Genomic DNA, 26,827 nt, shown 5'->3' on the forward strand with positions numbered 1-26,827 from the left:
ATATTAAAAACGAAATACTTAAAAAATAATCTTTATTAATTATTGATAATTTCTAAACATGTCTGCAATAATAAATAAAGCTTGCATTTGGCCGCCAGAATTTTCTAGTTTGACCAGTTTTGCGTCGGCCATTCAACCTCGTTCGCCGCAGGGGCCCTGACGCCACTGGATGCGGATTGAAGAAAGACCAATCAGTTCACAGAAATCTGGTCGGGATCGATATGACGTCATCAGACAACGTGGATTGGATTCGCTTGTAATTTGTGAGTCACATTTATTTATTCATACTCTTTTAAATCTTTTAGAAATTTGCATCCGCATCTTCTATTCACATTCTTTCTAAAATTAGAAAGAATATCCAAAAACATATTGAAAATTATCTTATTTTTACATTTTAATTTTAAAGGTAGGATCTTTGATTATTAAAATATTCTAATCGAGTATATTCATATATTAATAATAACTATACCATTTAAAATTTATAGATCTTGACAATGAATGAATATAAGAATCACAATTACTTATTATATCAATATATAACATTTATCTCAAATACTGTCTGTATTTTTTAAATCATTAATTATTATTATTAATTCATTAACTCAAACCCTTATAACTGAATATTAGACTTTAAATGAATTTCTATTATGTTATATGCAATAATATTTAAAATCTGTCATCAAATCGTTATACTTCTGAAACGTGAAAATTTTTATATCTATTTTCAAAATAAAATAACTTCTAAAATAAATTTCATACAGTCTAATCACATGGCCTATAAAATTAAGCACAGCCTATTTAAATTTTTATCTAAACAGCATGTAATTGTTTTAACAGTGTGCAATGTTTTCAGGTGTAAAAGTTAAATGTTATACACTTAATATTAAACGAAATTATATCTTATATCTTATGTACTGTACAGTATCATATCATTTTAAAACCAGATTAGAATCTATAGAGATATTTTCAGTATTTCTACAGACTACAGATCTACATTCATTATAGGCTTAAACAATTAATAATTTTTAAAAAAATGATTTTAACTGAGCTTTTAAAATTGAGCCAGACAGGTCTTACAGATATAGGCTACTTAAATATGTAACTTAGTAACTTACTTGGAAGATCTTAAAACTATATTTAATCTAATAAATGATAGCCAACTTATATCAAACTTTTACAAATATCTAAATGAATCTGTTAACAATTATATTTCGCCTTTAAAGAGATAGGCTCTATGGAAAAGTTATCTTATTAATTTATTTAAAATATTTGAAAATTAAGAAAACCAATAAGTCATTTTTAGAAAGCCTAATAACTAAGACATAGTATACACATCTTTCACTAAATTGATTAAATTAATAAAATTTTATTAAAATATAGACTGAATATTTTATTTTTTATAAGAAACAAGTTAGCGGTAGTTTTTCTACATCGTGTCGATTATCTCCGTTACAGTAGAAAAATCTATCTTGATGGAGGAATAATAAAAGAGAATCAATTTTAGCATTTTTCTGTTAGGCCTACCCACTTTTAGCCTCTATACAACGCGTGTAAATAACTTAAGATTTACAAGTTAACAGCTGATAATGAGACTTTTTATATGCCTGTACTTACCGCTATGACATCAAATAGGCTAAAAAGAAGAAACGAAAAGAGATGCCTGCATTCTTCCACAATGTTAAGTGCAATAATTTTTTATTGCGAAGCTACTAGGCTTGACACTACAGGCTACACTTTCACATAATTATGTTATAAGAGTACAATATTCATTAATCTTTTTAAACTTTTCATCATTTTTCACATGTAAATGACTAGAGAATATAAATAAAATTATTTTTGACATATTGATTTTCTTTTATCCTCTCCAAACATATCTATATTCAGTTATTCTCGAATTTAGCTAATAATTAATATTTGTCCTTGGTTCAATTTGAGAAAAAATATATACTTATTTAATTAATTATTTATTTATTTAGATAAAATCTTATAAATGAGAGTAATCTAATTTAGAATGACAAGAACCTTCAAAATAAAATGAGATCCCAAGACGATAAAATCAATTTTACATTTTAATTTCAGTTTTAGAATAAAGTCAAATTAGTGGAATTTAATTCTTTTAGTTAAACATGAATGTAAATAACGATTTTAAGTTCAATTCTAATTTATAAACTTGTTTTATATCGTCGTTTTAAATTAATTTAAATTATCTTATAAAATTCAAGTTATTTAACGTTTAACTTGCTTATTTTCCAAACTCATATGAGATCCTAAAATCTTTGTTTAATCACAATGTTCTCACACAAAGTAAAAGTCTCTAGGCATATTCATTTGAAAATTCATGTAGTTTTACGACACCTTCATAAATAAAAATCAATTAGTTTAATCTAGGCCTATAATAATCTCAACTTGGTGTATCACTCAAAAAATATACATGAAATAAATCCTCTCAGCTCAGGCCAGAAAATTAGACATAACGGGTTTAAAAAAAATGCTGTTATTTAAAATAGAATGTTAAAAATTTAAATATAATAATAATAATAATAAGTCTGAATTTAATTTATAAGCAACTAGCAGTTATAGAATACCTATAACTATTAACCGATTTTCTTAAATTTTGATAATTATTATAAGCGTAACTTTCTTAAAATTAGCATAATTAAACAACAGTTTTGTATATAAGAAAAAATTATACCTGGAGTCATAATAATTTTATAATAATTTAGAGATCTGACGTTATAAATGCTAATCATGACAAGAATCTTTTTCATTCACTTAATTCATTCATTAAAATGCAAATATATGGATGTTAGCCTATTCCAGGAATTTATTAAGAAATAAAAACGCAAATAAATTTTATAGAAAAAAACAAAGATAATTTAAGCTTAATAATTGTCGCTAATTGAATTTATACTATAAAAATCTCGATAAAAAATTTTGCAAGTTTTAATTTTCCGAAATTTCGGTTCGAAAATTTCATTAGGTTATAGACTATCTATACAATAGCTTAGGCCTATATAAAATTCATAGTTTTAATATATCAAGGCCTAATTAAATTGACAAGTTTTAAACGCTTTAAACATTTAAATATAATGTGGCTAAAAGGAGAATAATTAGTGATTGTTTCTAGATAAAAGCAAGATGGTTTTATTCATTCCATAACAATGTGATAATATAAATTAAGATTTAATCTGAAAACAAATATATGCTCGTTTTATTATTATTCATTGAATGGAGTGAACCGCATAAAATTTATTTAAGTTTATTTCTTGTTTTAATTTTCAATTAATTAAAATTTTATAATATATCTATATACTTATTGCTTTAGAACTTACAGGTTATCTATAGGCTACTAATGATAATAGAAATTAATCCAATCTAACGTAGACAACTAATATTAAAATAACTTTCGTACAAAATGAAAGAACCAGCATATATTTAGATTTTGAATAAAATTTCATCTTGAAATTTCTACCTTATTCTATCCATTTTTTTAAAAACTTGTAATAAATTATTTAAATCTGAAGGTCTAAATCTAATTTCATGACTAAAGGCAAAATTAAAACCTTTCTAATTTTCTTGTAGCCTTTGTTTATGCCATAAAATTAACTTGGATAATTACAACAAAATTAATCTAATTTTTAATATTGATTAATTATAAATTCTTTAAATATAAACTTTGATTATTTATTAAGTTCAATTACATTTTTATCTTCTTATTTTTTCTTTGGATAATATTGTTTGTAAGATTATGAAATACTCATAAAAATTTATGAAACGAAGCTAATTCATAAAAAAGAAAAGATTATTTCGAGCAAAGGCAATTCATTTTTAAATTTATTATTACTCATAAATTATTCTAACTTACCAACAAATGAAATAGAGTAGCATTAAAGAAATAAAGCTGAAATAAGTCATTCGTTTTTTCACGTAACTTATAAAAAAGTATAGGAACAAAAACAAATTCATAATTATAAACTAGATCTAGCTTATATTCAATTGAATATAAACATAGTACAATCGAAACGGATTCAAATAATACGATGTGAGATAATTATAGGCCATAATTTTATATAAAGGATTGAAAAATACAGTTAAATTTTATTAGTGTTTGATATATATGTAGGCCTACAATTAGAATTAAGCATAATAATATCCACGCGAATATTCTGAAGTTCTTAGACAAATAAATTATTTTAACTTTTTATATTTAATTGTATAGCCTATTGTAATCATTTTGTATAACTTTCCAATAGGACTAGTTATAGATCTAAATATAAACTGCTATACTCTTATAAATTAAAAATAGATCTTGAACATATAAAATCAAAAATCTTTGGTTATAACAACTTTAATAATTAGATAACGTGTTTGATTTGCTTATTAATAACTAAAACTGAGCTTATATTGTTTATAGTTCCACAAAAAGCCTGCGTAAATAATAAAGATGCTAGTCTTATTAAAAATAAATATACTATAAAAAAATTAAAAATTTTAAGCAAATTTCTATTATCTGTTTCAACGAGTATGCTTTTTTTTTTTTAAATTGTAAATAATTTTCGAAAAGCATGATCTTAAAATGCTATTATAAAATTATTTATTATACACTTCTATATTTGAAAGTAAATTTATTTAGATATTTAAAAAATTTTCCAAGGAAGAAATCACATTTCTTTCCCAAGCTATTTTTATATAAATTATAGCGAGAGAAACACTAATACCTCGGGTAACATGATTGATTGAACATAAAGATAAGGCACAATGAGACACCTGTGTTAGTAGCAGCTTACTATAAAAGTATCTTCGCAGATATCTAGCAATTCATCCGAAACATATTTGATAAGTTTCAATGCATTACACCTAGTTTGGATAAAACATATTAATTACATTAGATATGTTAGAATTAACTGGTGCTGTTTAAATTTAACGATGTAATTTATAACTAGACCTAAAATGTTTTATACTCAATCTTTTAAATAAAAAATATTTTCTACAATGTAGACCCAGGAGTAACAGAATAAACTGAAATTTTGTATTTTTAAAATATTTCCTACAATTTTATACTTATAAAGGCGTAAGTTTACTAAGGATACATTTGGCAAATTAAAGAAAAATGAAATTAGTATAGCGTATTAATCTGTTATTTTCAGGTTAAAAGCCAAATAACTGTTTTAGAATTAATTTTAATGTTGATAGGTAAGTTTTTGTCAATAAAATTTAATGAATTTAGATTGTTTTTTTTTAAATAGGAGAATATAAAAACAAAAAAATTTAAATTCTCTAAGTATTTTACAGTAAGTACATAACTCTCTTTAGGCCAATATTTATAATCTATTTTGTTTTAATAAATATGGTACTTATAAGTTTGGCTAACAATATTTAATATCCTTTTTCTTTTTCAGAACTAACAGGCTAAAGAAATGCATTCAAGACATGAATCTCCTTATTGTTTTAAACAATTAAAACTAGCTGTATGATATTTTATTTCTTATTTATTAATAAAAATTTAAAAATAAATTTACAAAAGCATTACATATTCGAGTTTCAAATTCATCAACAGGTAACTATTGTAACTAAAAAAAACTAATGAAACTAGTTTTAACTTAGAATGAATGAGATGAGAGACGTCTTAATTGTATTAACGATGTCATTCCTATATTTAATAAGATTAATTTAAGTAAATTAAAATTATTCTCTTTTTAATTAAAAAAACCTAACTTTTATTGCATTAAATAAACTGCATTAGGTAACGAATTGTTTCACTCACACAAAACCCAAAATGTAAGTTGAAATTTATAATTTTTGGTACTTTATAAAGAAATAAAAAAAAATTAATTTTTTGTGAAGTTCCTTTTAATACAGAGTCTCTTTATTTGTCAAATTTTATTAGAATATTCACAGTATAAATATCCGTAAAGTCTGATCGAAAATTTATAGTTTTTCGTTTATAAAATTTATAATGAATTTGCTTTTGTAGACGAGCGATCATATTTTACTATCCGACGTTTAACGATTGAAAAAATATATATAAAAGTGATTTTAAAGCACATAAAAATTCTATAGATTTAAGAGATAATATATATATAGCCTACATTTTTTTTTCTTTAAAAAAGTGAAAGATTTAGTTATTGACGTTCTATCTTTCCAAATGAAATTTTGTTGAATTTTAAGGGTTAAAATCACTTTTACACTCTTAATTAAAACTTAAACTAATATTAATAAATAGATTTAAGTCTTAAATTATTAAATTGTAACAATACTTTACTTTTTGCGTGAATTATAAACTCATTTATAATTTAACAACCTGTAGCTTACTAGATCTACTTTTAATTTCGTTTTAACATCAGTATTTTAAAAAATTTAACGTCAAGTTTAATATTCATATTAAATAAAGTTGTTTTATTTTATGAAAATTAAATAGTTTGTTATGCTTTTACATAGATACTATATTGACGCCCACTTAAAATGAATTAGATTTATAAAAACTACAGACTTCATGTTTTTATATTAAATTTAAAAAATAAGACTTTAGAACAAATTCGGAAACATTTAAATTGTTTATAATACTGAAAATGTGAATATATTAACAATTATAATTTAAAGAAATTGGTGCAGATACTTATTTATATATTATTCTAACTTCGCTGATCTAATCTCTCTTTTTCAAAATAAACACTTCATTTGTGTTTTATCGATTTATTTTTATAAGGTACACTATTTAATAAAAAAATTATAGGACTCATAAACTATAAAATTTCATTTGTACTAGAGTCTATAAAAATTTTATTTTAAGCCTTTAAACTATAATCATTAACAAATAGAGAAGATAAAAGCATCTTAATAAATCCTAATTTGAGTCGTGTAATCTTGATACGTTATCTCACTATTATTATAAAAAAGTGTGTGTAAATGATAAAAATATAAATTAGACTTATATACTTTAAAATAATTTGATCATATTTTATCAAATTTTCAAATACAATGCCTTTAGTTATCTCAGCAGCTTATCTAATGAATTCGCTAACTTCTAAGCAGTCTAAGGATAGAAATAAGTTGTAGAAATTATAATTTAAAACCTTACCTTCATGAGTGACTTATAAAAGCGGGGTGACCAACAGAATCGAATGATCGGTCGATGCTGCTTCCTCCGATCCAGCCAGGATCTGAGCAGTCTGTAGCCCGCATGTCTGCACATAGTGTTACAACGTTTCTCCAGTATGCAGAAATTTCTACGAGGGGAGGAGATAGTCGTGATGCCCGGATGTCGAAACGATGAAAGAAAAAAGACAGATGCAGCTTTCACATTGGACTCTAAAGTTTAGGCCCTCTTAAAGTCGTAAGCCTATTAACTTCTCTTGAATAACAGCTTAGGAAATCCAGATGTATTAAATTAGCTACAAGATTGACTTCAACAACTGTTGTTATTTTAGAATGATAAAATTGTACTTCAAATAACTTAGTCTCAATACTCGAGATTAACAGGCATGCGAATTAGATCTAGCTTTTGACAATGAAATTTAATGCTTTAGAAACCTGAAACTTCCGACGATTAAGCTAACACAGACAAGTTTTTCTTCTAAGCAACGAAACTGAATCGATAATATAACATTTCTAACAAGATTTGGAATTTCGTTCGATTAAAATTTAAAGGATAAGTCTTTATTACTTTAAAAAAAAGGGGGTTTTAACTTTATAATATAGACTAATTAATGTAAATATGAATAGAATTGTTAATTGCATTTGTTGCTTATAAACCCATTTAACAACGAAATGATTAATTTAATTTTAAATTTTATGTAGATATTTATCTATCAACCGGATCATTTTATGTTCAGCCCTATTCATTCATTCTTTTAATTGGAACTGAGATTCTATTTTGCAAGAGCCGAAACAAGACTCGTCGTTTTAAACAGAAGATCTTTCAACAAGCTCTTCACGACAGCAGTTCCTCTTTTGTCGGCTAAATCATGGATGTTGTAGTGGCACTAGCTGTTCGTGGCAGAAAATGTTGACAAGAACGAAGAATGCTCTCAAATGATGCCCTTCATCATGCCATTGGTCTAACTACTATTTCACATTTGACGATATCAAGATGGTGATTTTAGTTTATAAACATTTTCAATGTCATTCCAAATTTCTACTTTAGTTTAAAATTTCTAAAAATAAGAGATTAAATAATAGGTATAACAATTTCGTTTTTTATAATAAGCTTCTATATAAGCTTTATATAAGCTATAAGAAAATGCATGTTTTAAATAGTGAATAAAATAATCAATTTAAAGGAAAACATATCTTTGAAATTTAACGGAATAATTTCAGAAACAAAAATTATTTTAATCTGATATTTAAATTTTTACTAGGTAATTTACAGTAACTTATATGCTAAACTACAGATAAGATATTTATGTAAAATATGAATAAGAATGTAACTATTCTTATTAAGCTATTTAGATTTTTTACATGTTAATTAAAATTATAATTAATCTTTATTACAGTTTAAATAAAAATAATGACCTTAATATGTCTGAGTTAAAAAATCTAAATTGATTAAGAATATTAAGTATACAGTAGGCTACATCTTATAAATATGCAAAATTGCAAAACTGTTTTAAATTAGTAATTATATAGTTAAAAATACTTAATTTTATTACCCACGATAGATAAAGGTTTGAATAGATGATATCAACAAAAAATTTATCTTGTTTCACTACAATTTATATTCATAGGAGAATAAGTTGTATCTTTCAGATCATTAAAGTTTCTACATCTAAATTAGCACTACTGAATTTTAATACTGAAGACTTATATAAATTGTATTTAAAGTAGAAAAAATTAAGGTTATTTAATATAATTACTAATACATTGATATTTTTCAAACTAATATAACTGCATAAAAACCAAGAAAATTTGAAGTGTATTTAGGCCCATATTTATTTTTATGTTAGTTTTTTTAATGTCTCAGCTTATCAGTTAACTGAATTTTGATCAGTTACAAATGATGTTTATAAAATGAAGTCTAAAACGACATCGTGTTTCAAACTAAAAAAAAAAAAATATCTCCAGTTTATTCGTCAATAATGTAAATCATTTCTACTGACAGCAACGGCTACGTTACGATTGATATTAACCTCTTCGATGACATGTTATCACGCAGAAAGCCGGCACAAATCACAACATGCTATCTTGATTCAAAATGATGTTTATCGAATGTTTCATCTAGGAAACATTTGCTTATTGTCTCTAATAGTTTCGATTATTAGATAAGATTTAATAATTTGATAAAGCTAAATATTTAAACGTTTTGCCAATTCAACGGGCTTTATGTATCTCATAACTCGAATTTAAAACGTTTGAAATTGTTAATAAGTTTAATCGATATTAAAACAATAAGCGGCAACATAAATAACTTTCGAAGCTTAATTTAAATATCAAGAATACGTCCATATCTACTTGTGAAAATCAAAGAATAAATTTATAAATTTCTTGAAAATGATAGAGAATAAAATTTCAAATTGTTTCCGAAAGTAAAATGTTAAGAAAAGACAATAGTTAAATTGTAACAAGGGAGTAGCCATTCCAGGTAGGAGGAAACTATCTTTATAATGGCACTCGGTAGCGAATAAGCTGATAAGTTATCGTTTAGATTCCGGTTTTAGTTGATCCGGGAGTAGTTGCCTTAGGCCGAATCAATTTCAAGATTCACTTTTTCTAGCTGACGATTAATTTTTTTTTTATTTTTTATAGGAATACAGGCCTACTTTATACTAGAAAGTAAACCAAATTGTTACAAATAATGCAACCGATTGATTTTCTTACATAAATATAATCAGAATTAAAGAAGTGCTTTTTGAGCGAAGAATAAATAACACAAGTAGATAAAAATTACGCTCATATATAAAAAGTTATTTTTATTTTGAAGTTATAAATACATCATATTGAAAATATTCTAATATCTGAACAGTGATGCCGGATATTTATATTACAAAGAATTAAAATATTTCATTAATTTAATTAGACAGCTATACGTAAACTAGAACTCTAGCCTATAGGCTATAGCTACACTTAGAGGCAATTCATTTTCTGTTTTATTAAATTGGAAATTCATAATAAAACTCAATTAAGGTAAATACTTTTTAAATGTAGATTTTAGTTAAATTTTATTAATCATTTTAAGTTATAATTATTTGATTTGAATCGCGTTAGAAGTTCACTGTAAATTTAAAATTTAAGCATATTATATTTTTGGCAAAATAGTAGATACATTTGAAAGTATTAGTTGAATCTGTTACTTTACTGTTGAATAAAAATTTCAATTATTTTAGGAGTTTTCGTTGTTTCCAAAGGGTTTATTCTAGAATCCAGTCTAACCATATCCCACGCCTAACATGATCTAGGAGCAAGTTGTGAGATACTTTCGTACAATTGCTTGAAATAAAACTTTTGTTGCTAATAAAATCGCTCTTAAACCTCTCTATAGTCAGAACTTATGCTGTGAAGTAGTTACAGCTGATAGACAATTAGTTACAGACCGCTTAACTTTCGTTGATTCTAATCATAACGATGAGCAATTAGTTACAGTGTTTGAAATCAGTAAGGGTCAGCAGGATACATGATGAGAACGCTATATAATCATTCGCAATATAGCAGACTAATATTTATGACTCCTCCTATTCTATGAAAGTAGTTTCTTAAATGACCTATGAAATCAGAACTCCTCTCCCATGGTTATTAATACGAACTTTCTTATTATTGCTGTAACAGGTAGTTTGTAAAATCTGACAATATAAATGCACATTTCATTTCAATTTTATAATTTTAAATTATTCACTTTAAACCATAATTTTATTTATTAAAAATTAACTTTTCAAAAACAACGTTATTCACAACTTAAGCATTACAATCTAACCCCCCCCTTTTTTTTTACACTAAAAAAGGTTTAAAATGTAGATTTCTAAAGCATAGGCCTTTCTATTTATATGGATTCTGAAAAGATTCTTTATTTATTTACAAAATTATTTAATTTTATTATTTTAAACAATAATCATATAAGATGTTGATGAAAAAATAATTTAACTTCTCTGTAATGATACACTAAATATAAAATTTCAAAATAAAAAAAAGGAACATTATCTAGACTCAGAAAGGTTATGATTACGAATATATTAACTAAATAAATCATTTTTAAAGCTTAAAGTCATTTTTCTATAATTCTAATATTAGCGCTATTTTACATCAACGAAACTTTATATCTTTGATATAGATTAATTACAAAATAATTAACATTTTTATATTGATTGTTTTAATTTTATACGTTTGTAACTGTGTAAGAATAAGAAAAAATAAGCATTGACCACATTAACTTAAATAGCTACAGATTTTAATGACCTATACATTTTTATTTAAAATATTCTAATACTTTTCATCTTTCATTTTTTCATGAATTCCAAATTGATAAATTTCATATATTTTCTAAACTGAAAATAACTTTCAAAATCATTTCTATTGAAAATAGTAAAGAAATGCTAATATTTCGTATACATTAAAAAAAATGCTATGAATTGACAAAAATTTCTAGACTGACATAATCTGTTTGATATAATTAAGATGTAGACCTACTGTAATACAAATTGTTATCTTTCTTCTTGGCTTATGTGCTTATATGTTCTGAATTATAGTCTTTATATGCTTGTGAATTATGTGCTTATCTGCTTATATATGTTTGAACTAAAAACATAGTCAAATATAAAAACCACATTTTCCCTGTCTTGCTGATAATTTATAAGTAATGTATGAAATAAAAGGTTTTCAAAATTCCATTCAAAAACAATAATAATCTATTTAAGACCTTGCTGTATTTAAATATTTAATTGTTTATGCTGAGATCAATCGATTCCGGGATCTAGCCTATTTAAAACTGAAGTTTTATCTTTTAAATTATAACTCAGAATATAAATTTAAGTCATTTCGGCTTTAAGCAATGACATTTGTTTAATTTAAAAAACATGTTTATTATTAATTTGATTATTCGTATTTATAAATTAAGCTATCATCAGAATAGCTTTTAGCCCTAAAATAACAAATAAGGCCAATTATATATTATGAATACAATACTATATTTAATTAAAAATATTAATACAGTGTAAACAATTAGAAGCCATGTGCCTAATTTTTCACACTGATAGCCTAATAATAGACATATAATCTGTTATTTAAATAACAAACTAACAGTAATCTAAAATAAGCTCTAATTTACGTTTAATAAATTTTTATATAAATATCAATTATTATTTAGTGTTATATTTCAAATAGAAAATAAATACATTATATTTTTCTTTTACTTCAGCTAATTTAACACGTTTATAAAAAGATCATTAAATATTAAATAATTTTATTCACTACTCAGCAGAAAATGTATTTAAATATTTTTCATTTTTTTAGATTTGACTATTATTATTTAAATCTTGTGCTTAATATAAATCCTGAGATCAACGAAGGATCATAAATTTTTTTCTTTTTATTCTTTATAAATAGGAAATATGCAGTGAATCCGCGACTGGAAAGGCAGAACATTATTGGCTATTCAAACTACCAATCAATGCGTCCTGAAGAGCTATTGGATGATGTTTGTTAACTCCGCCTGTTTTTCCACTCTAAGCTCTCCAGGCTGAACAGTTTCAGTTTGCCGATGATTCGAAGAGTGTTGTCTTTCCTTCCATTTCAAATACAAGTCTACTGATTATTTTAAATATCTTTTTAAAATCATCATTTCCAATTCTTGCTAACTGATTTATTCAGGTACTTGTGTAAAAATTAGCATTTTTTAATTCGTGTTTCACAAAATTTCAAAACTGCGTATGAATCCATTTGTAAATTAATTGATCGATATTAATGAATAGATATGAAATAAATTAAAATAAATTCATTATTAAAAACTGTTTCCTTTCAATTAAATATTAAACTCCAATTATTTAATATATATAGCCTATAATTAAGCTAATTTCGTTTCTAATAATCCAATTGATCTGATAGCCTATATATTTGAGATCTTGATCTTTTTCAATGATCAAGTAATCATTGATTCATTAAGTTGTTATATTATATTAATAAAGAAACGTTCAATCTTTTGGTTAAATTATTTAGTCTAATGAATCATTTTCATTGGTTCATTAGACTTTTTCAAAATAAATACTGTATATGGTTCAATTTTTTTGACAAAAATGGATTAGGCTTACGCATATATGAGATCACTTTAACTTTTAATGGGTGTATTCTGGTATTCTTATGTTTGTTAGGAAAATAATCTAAGAGAAATTTGATTATTAAGCAGTAATCTTAGCAAAATAATCTTGCACAATTAATTTTAGGATAGGCCTAAAGAGAATCAATATTTTATTAGGCTTACTTCTTTTACGGCTTTATTTTCAAGCTAATTTTTCTATCATCTTTTAGATCAATGAAATTTGAATATTTAAGATAAATTTATTTCCTTTTTCTAAAAAGTTAGATTACAAAAATTATATTCTAACTAATGATTAGTTCGTAGATCTTTAATAAAGTAACAAATCTACTTTATGTAAGCCTAAAATTTCTAGAATTACATTTAAGTTTGACGTCTAGATTTGAAGTTTAGATTTATAAATTACTTTATAAAAATATTATTAAATTCAGGCTAATGTGTAATTTGAATGTATGTAGATTATTAAAAATCAGTTGATCTAATAGTTTTATTGCAAATAGATGATGGTGCCAGATATATATCTTACATAAACTTTTAGGAATACAGTAGGTTACTATTAAGACTGTTAGTCTGGTTCTGTTTTTATCGTTTATTTTAAAATTGAAAAAAATATAATGTATATGAGCTTTATTTCATCTGTCGTAATTTATGTCACAACAATTTTTTTTATAATGTACAATTTTAAAAATCTACAATAAAATTATGCATTAAACATAAAAACATTATATATTTTAAAAATTAATATTTACATTTCTTTCCTCTAATATAATTTATATGTCAATTATAAACTGTATTAAGACTACTTAAATTTTCCCTAAATTTTATGCTGCCTGACCGTTTAGAAATATCCAAATTTTGCTGAGACGACAACTAATTCAGAAAGAGTATCGAAGATATTACAGTCGCCTCAACGAAAACAATCGGGTTTTGCGCTCCTTCATCACATAAAACACGGAGGACATAAAACGTAGACGAGTTAACGAGATTTTGTCCCCTTGTGCTTCGATATGCTATAGATAGGACCGGAAGACATCGAATAGCAAAGACTCGACTGTAAGAGATAGGCGAAGAGAAGACACAAGACCCATAAATCAACTCAACTGATAACAATCACTGAGGGAGATTCATGAAATATGTATGTTAACTTCAAAGTTTCTACAAATTCTATTTATCTTCATCCAAAGAAATCTTCACCCTGCTTATATAGTCTATAAGCTTACGATGCAATCTCGTCGTCAACTAAGCCACTAAAGAAACAAATCAATTTTCTCTAAAACGCGTATATTTAGCATTTGTGCCTTAAGACTTTTATTTCACTGAATTTAAATTATATTATTCAAATAAAAATTAAGTAACAGAAATATATACAGAAATTATTTATAGGCCTATAAATATTTTCTTTTTTACTAGAAAAATTTACTTTGAATTATTAACATATTCCTGCACAAACCTATAAACTCTTGTATAACTTTGTATTTGTAATTTCAATTAATTTTATAGTTTAATTTCAACAGATTTTATATAAATATAGGATTGATAATTCTAAAAGTAATCCTGAAAATTCTATAATATAGCATTTTTTGTGTAGGCCTGGGTGTAAATTTTCATATAAAAAATGTTCTAGTTTCTATTAGGATAAGCCCGGACTTAAATTCGATTTTTTTAAAACTTCCTTAAACCATAAAAATTTATGAAATAGATTCATAAAACAATCATATCGCCCTATATATATATATTGTTCATAAGCCTGATGGACTAAATTTATAGGCCTCTTTTTTCCTCTAATGTTACACCAATATCTCATTTTAACATCATCAACTTTCATTATTTGAGAAAATTTGCTGTACAATAAACCGAATAGCTAGTTTTAAATATAAACTATTCATTTTTAATAAACGTTAATACAAATTTCAGATAGGCAACTGCATTCGAATTTTCGGAAAATCCAACTTATTATTAGGCTAAGTAAAAATAAACATTATTTAAATTTTTAATAATTTTAAATATTTTTCTATAAATTTTGATATATTGTAAGACACAAGCCCACACTATCTTTTTTTAACCAAACAAAAATATTTCAAATACAAATTTAATTCTTACAATTGAATAAACAAACACATCTTGAAACGAATACGTACGTTACGCATCTAAACAAATAAATTAGATAAAAATCTATGTCTAGTTAAGTTTCTAAATGGAAATTTTATTTAAAATTCATTATAATTAGGAAGTTTGTTCTAGGCCTAGATCTATAAGTTAACGACTCTTTATTACAATTCATATTTATTTTCCTACAGGCTGAGGAAAATGCACATTAATTAAAAACGGGAAACAGCACCAATTACAGCAGATCTTAATCAAATTAATGGAACTGATAAGTCTACTTGTGGATTAAATGAGCATAAATGAAGGACGGAATTAACAATTAGCGTCATGTTCTGTCATCAAAGATAAACTTATCCAATAGATTATCAGCTTTTGAAAACATCTAATGATAGTTCTTAAACTTAGGATTTTTACTAGAGAAAACCGAAATGGCTCTAATTAGAAATAAAAAAAGTTAAGTTAATAGGCTACTTTGTATTTAATTCAAGAAAAACGAAGAGTCGGCTTTAATTTAGATTTAATTAAAAAACATTATTGTTTTAGAATAAAAATCTTTCTTTAAAATGATTTTTATACATTTAAAAAAATCTAATTAAATTTTTTGAATTTTTCTTAAGATAGCATATAAAATATTATCATTATTATTAACCTCGTTTCTAAAGATACAAAAACATTAATTTTTTTATTTTATAAAAAGAAGAATTAATGTAGATTATTAGCATATTAACTTACAATAATAACAAAACTATCGTACGTTCTGTAAACAAATCTCTTAGTAGATATGAAAGCTTATAGGCTAACTTATGTGAATCCTATAGAGTATAGACCAATTTGAAAATATAACTTTTAAATTATGATAGTTCTTTTTAATTTCAGGATTGCAAGATTTATATTGCAAGATAACCTAGTTATCTAAACTTAGGTCTATTTAATATAGCTTCATTATTATTACCGGTGTATCTAGGCCTATTTATGCTCATGGAATTATGAGAAAAAGTTGAGAATTAGTCAGAATATTCAAATATATTTATTATTTAGCACACATGAATATAATTAGTAAAATTTTGTGTAACTTATTTCTAAAAAAAATGAGACCAAAAATCTTATCCTAAAATGAGCCTTTAGGCAAAGCTTCGAAAATCATATATCGCCTGAGATCTATAGCTAAATGACTGGGATTTCATAATAAGTTCTAGATATAAATCTTAAGCAATGTAAAATTTCTAAATTAAAAACCTCTCTTCTCGTAATTCTGAAATTATCTTGAAGAATGTAGCTTTCTATCTTTATTTAGATTGTCTGCATTAGGCCTACTGTTAAACGATTTTAATAAAAATAAGCTAACTTATAATCCATAATTTACTAATAATAAAAAGTTCTAGAGGCGCAATTCCAGACAGTTAATAATCTTATAAACTCTACGTTTTACTTTGAAAATTTAATTCATACGAGTAATAATGTAAAGTAGGCCTACTTAATTTGTGATTAGACATTAAAAATTGTCCAATATTTGATAAGTTGAAAATAAAAATTTAAACAGATCAAAAATCTATAAATTAAGAGTGAATAGCGAAATAAAAGAATACAATTTTAATGTATTAAGTAAAGTATTTCAATTGTTAAAAATTTTGTCTTAGATCTTAAATTGTAAAAGTGCCATTTTTAAGCTTTTGGATCCATAGTAAAGACAAACGATAGCCTATAACTATGAATCGTTTTAAAGATCTTTGTTTAGAATCCAATGCTTAAATCGTAATTGAAAATGGTCTTACATGAATGGATGAAGTTCTGAGAAGAGTCGGATACGGGCGGTTCTTAGTCAGTATGTCACGCCAAAAGACCGGAATTGAGACATTAGTATGATGACCGTCTGAGAAATGTTAGGGTGAGTTAACGCAATGCGATTTTTTTACCCTACAGGTGATTACTAATTGCTTCAGTAAGTTTAGATAGGCTATTTGTTTACGTTCCATGCGAATCAATTTTTTTTTCGTTGTTTAGTGTTTGTTTTGTTCTGAATAATATGTTACCTGTAAAAACACGATATATATTTAAGAATAGATTGTAAGAGAGAAGTACTACAACGTGATTAAGGTATGAAAACTGACATTTCAAGTCATGTTAACAATTAAAATTTTGCAATAAGCTAATATAGATGAAAACTATAGGCCTTAAAAATAGTAATAGAAATCTTATAGATATTAACTTTAAGACTTAGGCCTATAAAAAGTTATGGAGGCAGTATCTGTTATTAACAATATTGTTTGGAAGATGTGTGTTAAGACAATCACCTCATTTCTAACTACTTTAAATGCATTACTTTTGTCTTATAGTTTATAAATTTATAATTATTATTTCTTGATATTTAATCTTGATATGAATAAAGAAAATGCTCTAATTATCACATCGATATAATAATTAATTAGGATATTTGTGCCTATGCTATTTTGTAAGCATAAATAATGCCCTAATACTTTTTAATTTTCACATAGTAATAAATTCATTATTGTGAATCATTTCAGGATAGGCCTACAGAAATTTTTTTTTTTTTTTTTTTTTTTTTTTTGTATTATCTTCTAAATATAATTTAGCCACTAGGCCTATATCTCATGAACTTATAATTCCTAAATTGATTTCATAATAAATAAATAAGTAACACCGCGTTTAATATTCGGTAGAAGATATAAGTAAACTTATATCAACTCAAGTTTTAAAAAAATATTACACAAATTTTCACTGTTTCTACCAATATCTTACTTAGTAAACTTCAATTTTAAAAATATAGGCCTACTTGTAACAATTTATCCAAGTTTATAATTCGTTATTTATTTCTTTATTAGTATCTGATCCATTTCAGTAGCTTTAAATTTTGTGCAGTAGGCCTAATTATGAAAGATTTCAATTTTATCATTAAATAAGTTGTAGGCCTAAACAAAGTTATAACTTATTCCTTTGCTTAGAAAGAGAATAAAATTATTTTAATCTTTCAATTATTATATTGAATAAATTAATTACTGACTAATCAAAAGCTAAATTAATAGAATCATATCAATATAACAATGATTAAGCTTACATTAACAAAACTGCTATTCTATAATATTTAATAAACGAATTGATGATAACATCAATAAAATATAAGACCAGATTTCTTTATTACGCCTAACTGCTCCTTTATAATTTATTTATATATTGTATATTTAAGAGCTTTTATAAAACAATCTAATAAATTTAATCCAAAATGTTAGAATATTTAATTATATTTCATTTTCTTAATTTATTTTCGTTCAAAAATAAAGTTATGAAATTAAATTACTGCGATAATTTTAACGATACATATTAATCTAGCATAGATCTATTATTGGTAAGCTTGTTATTGAATAATTATTCACAGAAATATCAGATTAAACTTTACTAAATCCAACATTTTTAATACAGAATTTTACACGAAACCTACTGCTGTAGTTAGAAAACAGAGCAATGGCGAATGCCAGATGCTATCAGGCCTACATGTTTTAATCGTTTCTTAAATTATATATTTAGTTTTTACTGTGCATGATTGAAACTAGCGTAAATTATAATGTGAACGAATTTTCTATTCTATCATCCAACTGTATAAAAGAAATCATAATTCAGCAGACTGTATTTATTTATAGAAAAATCAACGCTTTCTTACAAATATAAAGATTTAATATTGACAAGCAATTTTTGGTCTAGTCTAGACCATAACTGCTTGTCAATATAAAATCTTTATAGCCTATTGGTAAGGAAGCGTTGATTAATTCTTTCTGATTACTACAGAATACGTAAATTGTTTATGTTTTCTGTTCTAAAGGGAAAGAAAATCGAAAAACAAATTGTATGTGTGAAAATGATGTTCAGTTTATCTAGGCCTACTGTGTGTTAGAATAAAACAATGATAAGTGTAAACAAATCAATTACGTTTTTAATTAATCTTAAGATAATACAGCATCATATTAATACAATTACTTAGACAAAGAAACGGAGAGAGAAATTTTGGGTGTTTACAGTGAAATTACATACAGATTTAGAATTAAGCGTATTTCGCTATAACTTTATGAAGCTTTCCGTTAGCAATTTCTTTACGATAAATCTTATTAATTTCGTCCCGGTTACTTTTATACATCAACAGAATATAAGATAAATAAAAATATTCAAATTGACTTTAGCTATATTGTATATTTATACTTTTAACTTAATAGTAGCTACAGCTGTTGGAAATCTTCTTCTTGTAACGATTCTTATCCTTAATTACAAAATCGGTTTTACGAGAGTCAGACTCCCGTACGTAATTGTCACCTATAAAACCGTCCGTGTGTTTTCTGTAACAGTAGGATGGCATTCTATGCAGCTTCTCATAAATCAACGAGTATTGGGCGGTATTATTAATAATCTCTCCAGGAGACACGTTCTTTTAGTTAAGAAAGAGAACAAGTCTGATGAGAAAACTCGTCTTCATTGTGTTCCAGAGCATTAAAGACGCATGCCGTTGTAATGGCGTTAGTATTAAGGGAAACAACTCGACCAGCTTTTGTAATTTTCGGACGAATGCACAGTCCGTTGCGAATGGCCTGTCTCCAAACGGCTTCCATCACCCATTAAAGACGGTATGTCGTAACGAACTAGCAAACCATTTGGCTCTAAGTAAATGGAGCGGACAGGGAACTTAATCCTAATTAAAAATTTTAAGTAGGGCTAAGACTACAAATACACGATAAGTTGAGAATAGCAATAGGTTAAGTGCAGTAGGAAACTCCGCAATCTCTGACTGAGAAATAAACTTTGTTGTCTACTATGGATGTTTTGATTGCTTACTACATTACAGGTCTAAATGCAGGTGTAACATTAGACTTGTTTGGAATTTATTACTGATATAAATGTAATGGAGTTTTGTAACGAAGTATTTGTAAATTACAATAAGCTTCCTACAATAATTACGCAAGTTGAAAAACTTTCAGAAATAGAATATTTTTAAAATATTTTTGCTGTTAGATGATTATTTCGCAACTGTAATACTCTATAAAACTAAGTATTAATTTCAATATATAAGAATTTATTAATGTTCAGTCTAAAGAAGTGTCTATGCCTAGGGCCTATTGTGTTAGATTTACACTCAGTTTCGTCTTAGTTTATGCTCTCTCTCTTACTTAATTACATAGTTAAATGTTATTATAATCTATTCAATGATTTTAATATATCTTCTCTTTTGTCTTTTCTAATTTAAACTGAATGAGAGAAAACTAAGCGGATTATAGCTATAAATCGCATCCTAACATGGTTTTAAGTTTAGAGTTAATTTAAAAATATATTTTAAACACACAATTCATAACTTTTACGCTAGAAAAGACTATAGAAATATATCTTTTAATATTATTTTAAATTAGATTTAACTTATTCGTAAAAGAACAGCCCTACATCTTTAATCATTTAACTTATCAACCAATTAAAACTGTGCAATTTCTTTTAATATAAAATATCGGCCTACAACGTTTAAGAGGATCTACTTATCTTTAATTTTATTTAAAGTACAACTTAGATATGAATTCTTAAACTAGATTCCAGTTAGTTATATCAGTGAAATCTAAGTTAAAGCCGGTAGCCACGAAAAATCTCTTATTACTCTAAAGTCGTAAAAGTCAATCTAATGAATGTTCTTTTTATTGAAATATCAACGAGAAAAACTACGAATGCTTATGATCTTAGTTACAGGAAGAAACTTTACACACGTGATATTATAGACAGATACGTAATGGTTATTTTTATCACATAACTTAAATACTTTTTTTTGTATTTTGTTGAATGTCAGTGTTTTAATTATCTTAAATTTGTCCAGAGAACATATTAAATCATAAGAAAATGATTGATTTATATCTTTAAAAATATTTTATTATCAGAATAATCTTATTTCAAACAAAAATTGTTAGAAATAATTATAAAATAATGTTTTTTACTGCAAATCTTTCCATTTTTAGCTCCTTAAAAGTCAGGCTATTCGAGTCGATGCCTACATACTTTGAGCCTTGATCTGCCCCCAAACATAAGATTTTAAACGCTATTATAAAAATAAGTTATATAACTATAAGCCTATATATTAAATATTCTTATAAAGATAAACTCCCGAGAAATAATACATTTAATTAACGAAATATTTAACAAACCTACCTTACCAGAAGCAAAAGAGTTTTAGAACTAAGTTGACGAATGAACTACTCTTCGCGAATTAACAGAATTTTTTGTGTGATAGAATTTAATGGAGAAAGAAATGTTACTTTTAAAATTATCGAAAGATGTTAAGAAAAGAATTTACAAAGTATAATTATTATCATTTTATCTAAAGCAAAAATCTAATAGATTCGAAGAAAAACAAAGAAATAACTCTTTGTCTTTAATTAAAAAGAAAAAAAAATTCGGTAGCTAGTCCACACCTGGCAATTTAAATGAAATTGTATGTAGAATGCCTTTATTACTGAATAATGCCATTATTCCGTTTCTTATCCACCCTAGTGAACACTTGTTACTAAATTTCAGAAAGCGTTGGAATCCATTCCTTAATTGATAGCATTGGCTCGCCGACCAATCCAAATGTAACATCGTAAAAAAATCAGATGACGTCGAATTTTAACGACGTCCATGTAATAAGAATGCGGACCCTCATTAAATAGAAGGGAAGAAAACTCGGAGATAAGACAGTCGATGTTCTAAAACGAGACGAGGAACTGAGAGACAAAGATATCGAGAGTAAACTTTCTACTTTGCAAAGTAGGGTTATTTAGCAAGATATGCGACGTGGGAGACATTTGGCCGACCACTTCACAGTTTTCTTACTAGAACGGTCGTGCCAATACTTTTTGGCAGTTACTCTTTTTCTAACGTCACCGAGGAAAAAAAAAGAAAGGAAAAAAAAAAAACTCTCTTGAGTTGCATGATTTACGAGGAGACGTAAAAAACGTAATGGCGCTAGACGCAAGAGACACTCTGCTGAATAAGGTGTTAACTTGCCTGTAAACAGCCAACACACTCTATGTACTGTACTGTACTGTACGTGAAAGTATACAACTTGGATGCGTTCAACTAAAGTGTTATTAGTCTCTGTCTGTAATGGTTGCCACTGTTTCGGTGCAATAAGGCGTTATATCTTTGTTTGTAATCACTTCTCGACAAATTCGACTTTGAATAAGTTGACTTTCCCAAGAGTATTTTCCTTTATTGAGAGACTTTCAAATACGCGAAGAGCTATTATATAACTTATATGATAATAAACTTATCTACGTTTGAATAGAATAGAAAAAAAAATTATCATTCTTCACTTTAGTAGAGTTGCGTATAAATTAATGTATTTTATAAATTTACAATGCATCAAATATATAATAACCCGACGCATCTATTGATAATTTAATCATAACGCCAGCTTTCGAAATTTTAGATTTCTTCTCGCGCAAAGTCTATGTTAAAATTGAAAATTTAACTCTTTTTCCCTTTTTTTAATATTTAAAAAATAGTAATAAATATATAAAAACTAAGTTTTTTTCTAGCTAAGATTTAAAAAAATAAATGAGTTATTTAATTCGCCATTAAAATAAATTAAGTAGATTTTATTGTATAAAATCTATATTGAAGTAAATCCGAAGAATTATTTAAAACTTGAGATCGGTTATTGAAGTTTAATCGCTCATCCTCCACGCACTGCCAGTTTCATTCGCCAATAAAGAATAATATATAACCAGTCATAAAGACAACTTTATTTATGTATTTGACTTGCTTCTCTCTTTAATATTGGCAATGCCAAGGTTATTCTATATAACGTTATATACCCTTTGATACAGATTTAATCTGTGTTAATAAAATGAATTAAAATCAAATATATAGTTGTTATTAATAACCTTATAATTTGATAATAAGCAATATGCTGTAATGTTCAATTAGACAATGACTACTATATGATATTTACATAAAACTGTCGATGTTTATTTATAAAAACCACGTTATATTTTAATTAAAACTATTTTAAATATATTCAAACCCGCCTCTAAACTTTCAGAAACATTTCTTTTTCAAAATGCATATAAAACAACTCCGAACAACGGCCATTTTTTATGTTCCCTCAATGGCCGTTGTTCACAGGTTTGACTGTATACATTTATTTATTTCAATTACAATAAGTAACGTCATAGAGACAATATAGAAGGCGAGATATTACTTCCTCCAAATATAATAAAAACAATCAGAAATATAATTTCGTAGATAAATTAAAAATGGACCATTTTTAATGAACAGATTCTGCTCATATTTACAAATTTACAAAGATTAGAATTTACAAAATAAGTCTATAGAAAATCACAATTAATTAGAAATTTTTTACATATAATCAGTAAATTCTTAACCATAATAATTTAACATTTCTAACACAAACTTATAATTGTAAATGCTTAATAAAAAGGCATAGCTTATACATGTAGCATACATATATTATACAGCACTATAGAAATTATGCATTAAGATAATTGCATTCATCATCTAAGTGTCTCGAATAAACAAAACATCAATTGCATAAAATTATATAATTAAATTTAAAAAACTTTAAACATTAATTAATTCTTTAATAAGTTTTCTAGCTACATAGAAGCGCATAGATTTTTTTTAAAGCAAAAACATTATAAACTCTTTAAAAATTTTATATTTTTAAATATTTATTTATAATTATAACTGTTTTAATTAATTAATATGCCCTATAATTAAAGAAAGTGGTATCATTTACAGTTTTTTTACAGACTAATTATTTAAAAAATAATTTTTAAATATTGAAAATGAAAAATTTTCCATAAATTTGTATTATACGAAATTAAAATTTTTTCGTATAAAATATTATAAATCGTAATAAATAATCTTATATTAAACGTCTTATAAATTTATATTTAAAACATTTTTCCAGGTAATTTACTTAAAAATATGTTATATTCGATTATTATTTTCAATTTAAACGATAAAAGCATTATTTTTATTGGATTATTCAACATTTAATTAAAATTTAAATTGTAAATAAATAAATAAATATATAATTAGATCGGCAAAAGACAATTAAAACTTTACACTACGTTTAAAATTTAAACAGATTCGCAATAAAATTAAAATTGAAGACGACAGCGATAAGTAATAGGCTATACAATATGTTTTAAAATGCAATAATTTCCCCCTTTTTAATTTAAATAACGATAATATCGTATAAAGGACGGGAAAAAAAGTGTTTATAACGATATTTTTATTATTTATCTATCTAATAAATAAACACATTAAACTGAACAAACAACACCTTACCTTTAAAATAGCTACAGGTAATTTATATTCATCTCAATAATTTAGTGCGTGCTTAAGAATAACTTTTCTACCCATGCTAATAGTTCTTATTTATGACACCAGTTGGCGCTGCTGTAGGACTGGCCACCACTTGTGAAATTAGTCGACACCGCGCTACCAATTTATAATTAATGACGATGAATATAACAATTTCTCCCTCTTTTAAATATAATAGCTCTATTGTCTATCGTACTAAATTCGCGTGTAATGTATACATTAAATTAGAATATTTTTACTTAATTTTTTAAAAAAATAATTGAAATTTTATGTTAAATTAATGTTTTAACACTAATTAAAAACTTAATTTAGTTATTTAATTGAGGAAACCTGTTTATATTTAATATTTTGATTTTTCGAATGTTTTATTTTGGAATTTAATTATTTTCTAGTATAATCTTGAAGAATATTTATTAAACAAGGATTTTTAGCAAGGATTTTACCTGAAATTAATTATTTCTAAGCTCGAATTTATATTATTATATACTGAGCTACTGTATATACATTATATTTTCGTCGTATTTAAACTGTATATAACGACATAAAAAATACCTTTAGTTAATTTGTTAAGTTGAAGGTTTTCTCCTCCTTTTCATATAAACAGAAAATTGTTAAGAAGAGTTAAATAAGGAAAAATATGCCATATTAATTAGATGTAACATTAGGAAAACATTCGAAAATTATTTCTAAAAAGACACCTGTTAAAAATGAAAGAAGTAAAAAAAAAAAAAAAAAAAGGAATGTTTTGTAAAGTTTTAATTACTTGAATAATTCGAGAAAAATTCTAAGGTCTTGTTTTTTAAACACAGAATACAATTTCACTTCAAATGAAAGAATATTTAGAAAGCTACGTAGGCATAGGACAGATGTCACCAGGTAAAGTTTGGTAATAAACTGCTGCTTTTCTGGCTCCGTGTATTACTAACAGGTGGTGATAGTTTGTGAGATATGGTACCTTACATATCACGATATGAAAAGACAGATATTAAAAATATTATATCCTAACCCAAACGATGCTTCTCTGCACTGATTGCATTTGCACATTTCATATGATGAAATAGTAAACCGAATAGAAACAAAAATTACAAGTAACTATATTAATAAAATTTATAAATTGAAACTCTATCAACGTGTACAGTCGAATATGTAATTGTTCTTATTTTTCATTATTATTTTAATTAAATTTTTATATAATAACTTAAACCCACGTTCTCTAAATAAGTGGGATACTGTAAAAATAAGGTAAAATTTTAAAATACTTATTTAAAAATCAAATATGTCATATTTTTTAATTGACTAAGTTATATCGTTTCATGGAAAAATACTTCACTTATTGTTCTCATAGAAACTAGGCCTTTGTAGGTGTATTGTTAAGTTTTATGAGTGTACAGTGGCTGAAAATTGGCAGATCATGGCCATATTAAAATATCGATAATATTTAAAATAATTCAGACAACTATTTATTAAGATTATTCTTGAATTTTATTTAATTATTTGTGAATTTTTTTTAAAAATTGAGAAATTAATTATCATGCCTGGAAAACACATACAAGATATCTACTTAAATGTATTTCTCTATAAAGATTAGCTGCAGGGAGACATTATAGGTGTTTTTTAAAATAATTTGTTGGTGGAAAGTAATCATTTCAAGTTTAATTCAAGTAATAATGATATTTTGTAACTTTCGTGACTTGAAAATACTCACAAGGGAACATCTCTCAGTTCAAAAAGAAAATGTAATGTAGGTTTCAAATTACATAAAATTAGGAGGAAATATAAACTGAGTGAATTAGTATATAATTCAAGTAAAAAAAAAAAAAAAAAAAAAGTAGTTATGTCGCAGTGGCATTTTTCTGTGAAGTATTTATAACCATTAGCTAAGCAGTGAACTATTAACTATTAGTTTCACGCTTATTCTAACGTTTTTCTAGTAGAAAAATATGTAACAACTTCCTTAAAAATTCGTTAAACTCCATTCATAACATGCAAACTTTAAAATTTATTCTCTTCTTTCTTTATAGAAGCATCCACATTATAATTTCATCAATTTAATAAAGATTAGGCTATATCAAATGTTTGCTTGTAATGTTCCGAAATTAATAAAATATAAGAAAAATTCTT

At 25.4% G+C, this 26,827-nt stretch overlaps 1 protein-coding gene and 1 long non-coding RNA gene across 11 annotated transcripts in view; one reads left to right on the top strand and one right to left on the bottom strand.

Moving 5' to 3' along the window:
* LOC136970008 (homeobox protein abdominal-B-like) overlaps positions 1 to 26,827 on the bottom strand; it is a 106,451-nt gene that overhangs the window by 25,008 nt on the left and 54,616 nt on the right. The window contains exons 1-2 of one of the 10 annotated variants that reach the window (XM_067264373.1): positions 24,671 to 24,860; positions 86 to 339 (exon numbers count right to left, since the gene is read on the bottom strand). The exons of 5 other annotated variants lie outside the window; for them this stretch is intronic. The gene's annotated coding sequence lies outside the window, so the exon portion shown is untranslated. Of the gene's footprint in view, positions 1 to 85; positions 340 to 7,078; positions 7,169 to 24,670; positions 24,861 to 26,827 lie in introns of those variants that run through there. 4 more of the 10 variants (XM_067264375.1, XM_067264371.1, XM_067264372.1 and 1 more) reach the window with 4 other exon arrangements.
* Positions 7,305 to 12,929, top strand: LOC136970011 (uncharacterized). Its single transcript, XR_010879925.1, has 2 exons — positions 7,305 to 8,178; positions 12,529 to 12,929. It is a non-coding gene; the product is annotated as an uncharacterized lncRNA (long non-coding RNA).

The sequence above is a fragment of the Centruroides vittatus genome, unplaced genomic scaffold, assembly GCF_030686945.1.
Source record: "Centruroides vittatus isolate TY-2023 unplaced genomic scaffold, ASM3068694v2 contig_1863, whole genome shotgun sequence".
NCBI classification, from domain to species: domain Eukaryota; kingdom Metazoa; phylum Arthropoda; class Arachnida; order Scorpiones; family Buthidae; genus Centruroides; species Centruroides vittatus.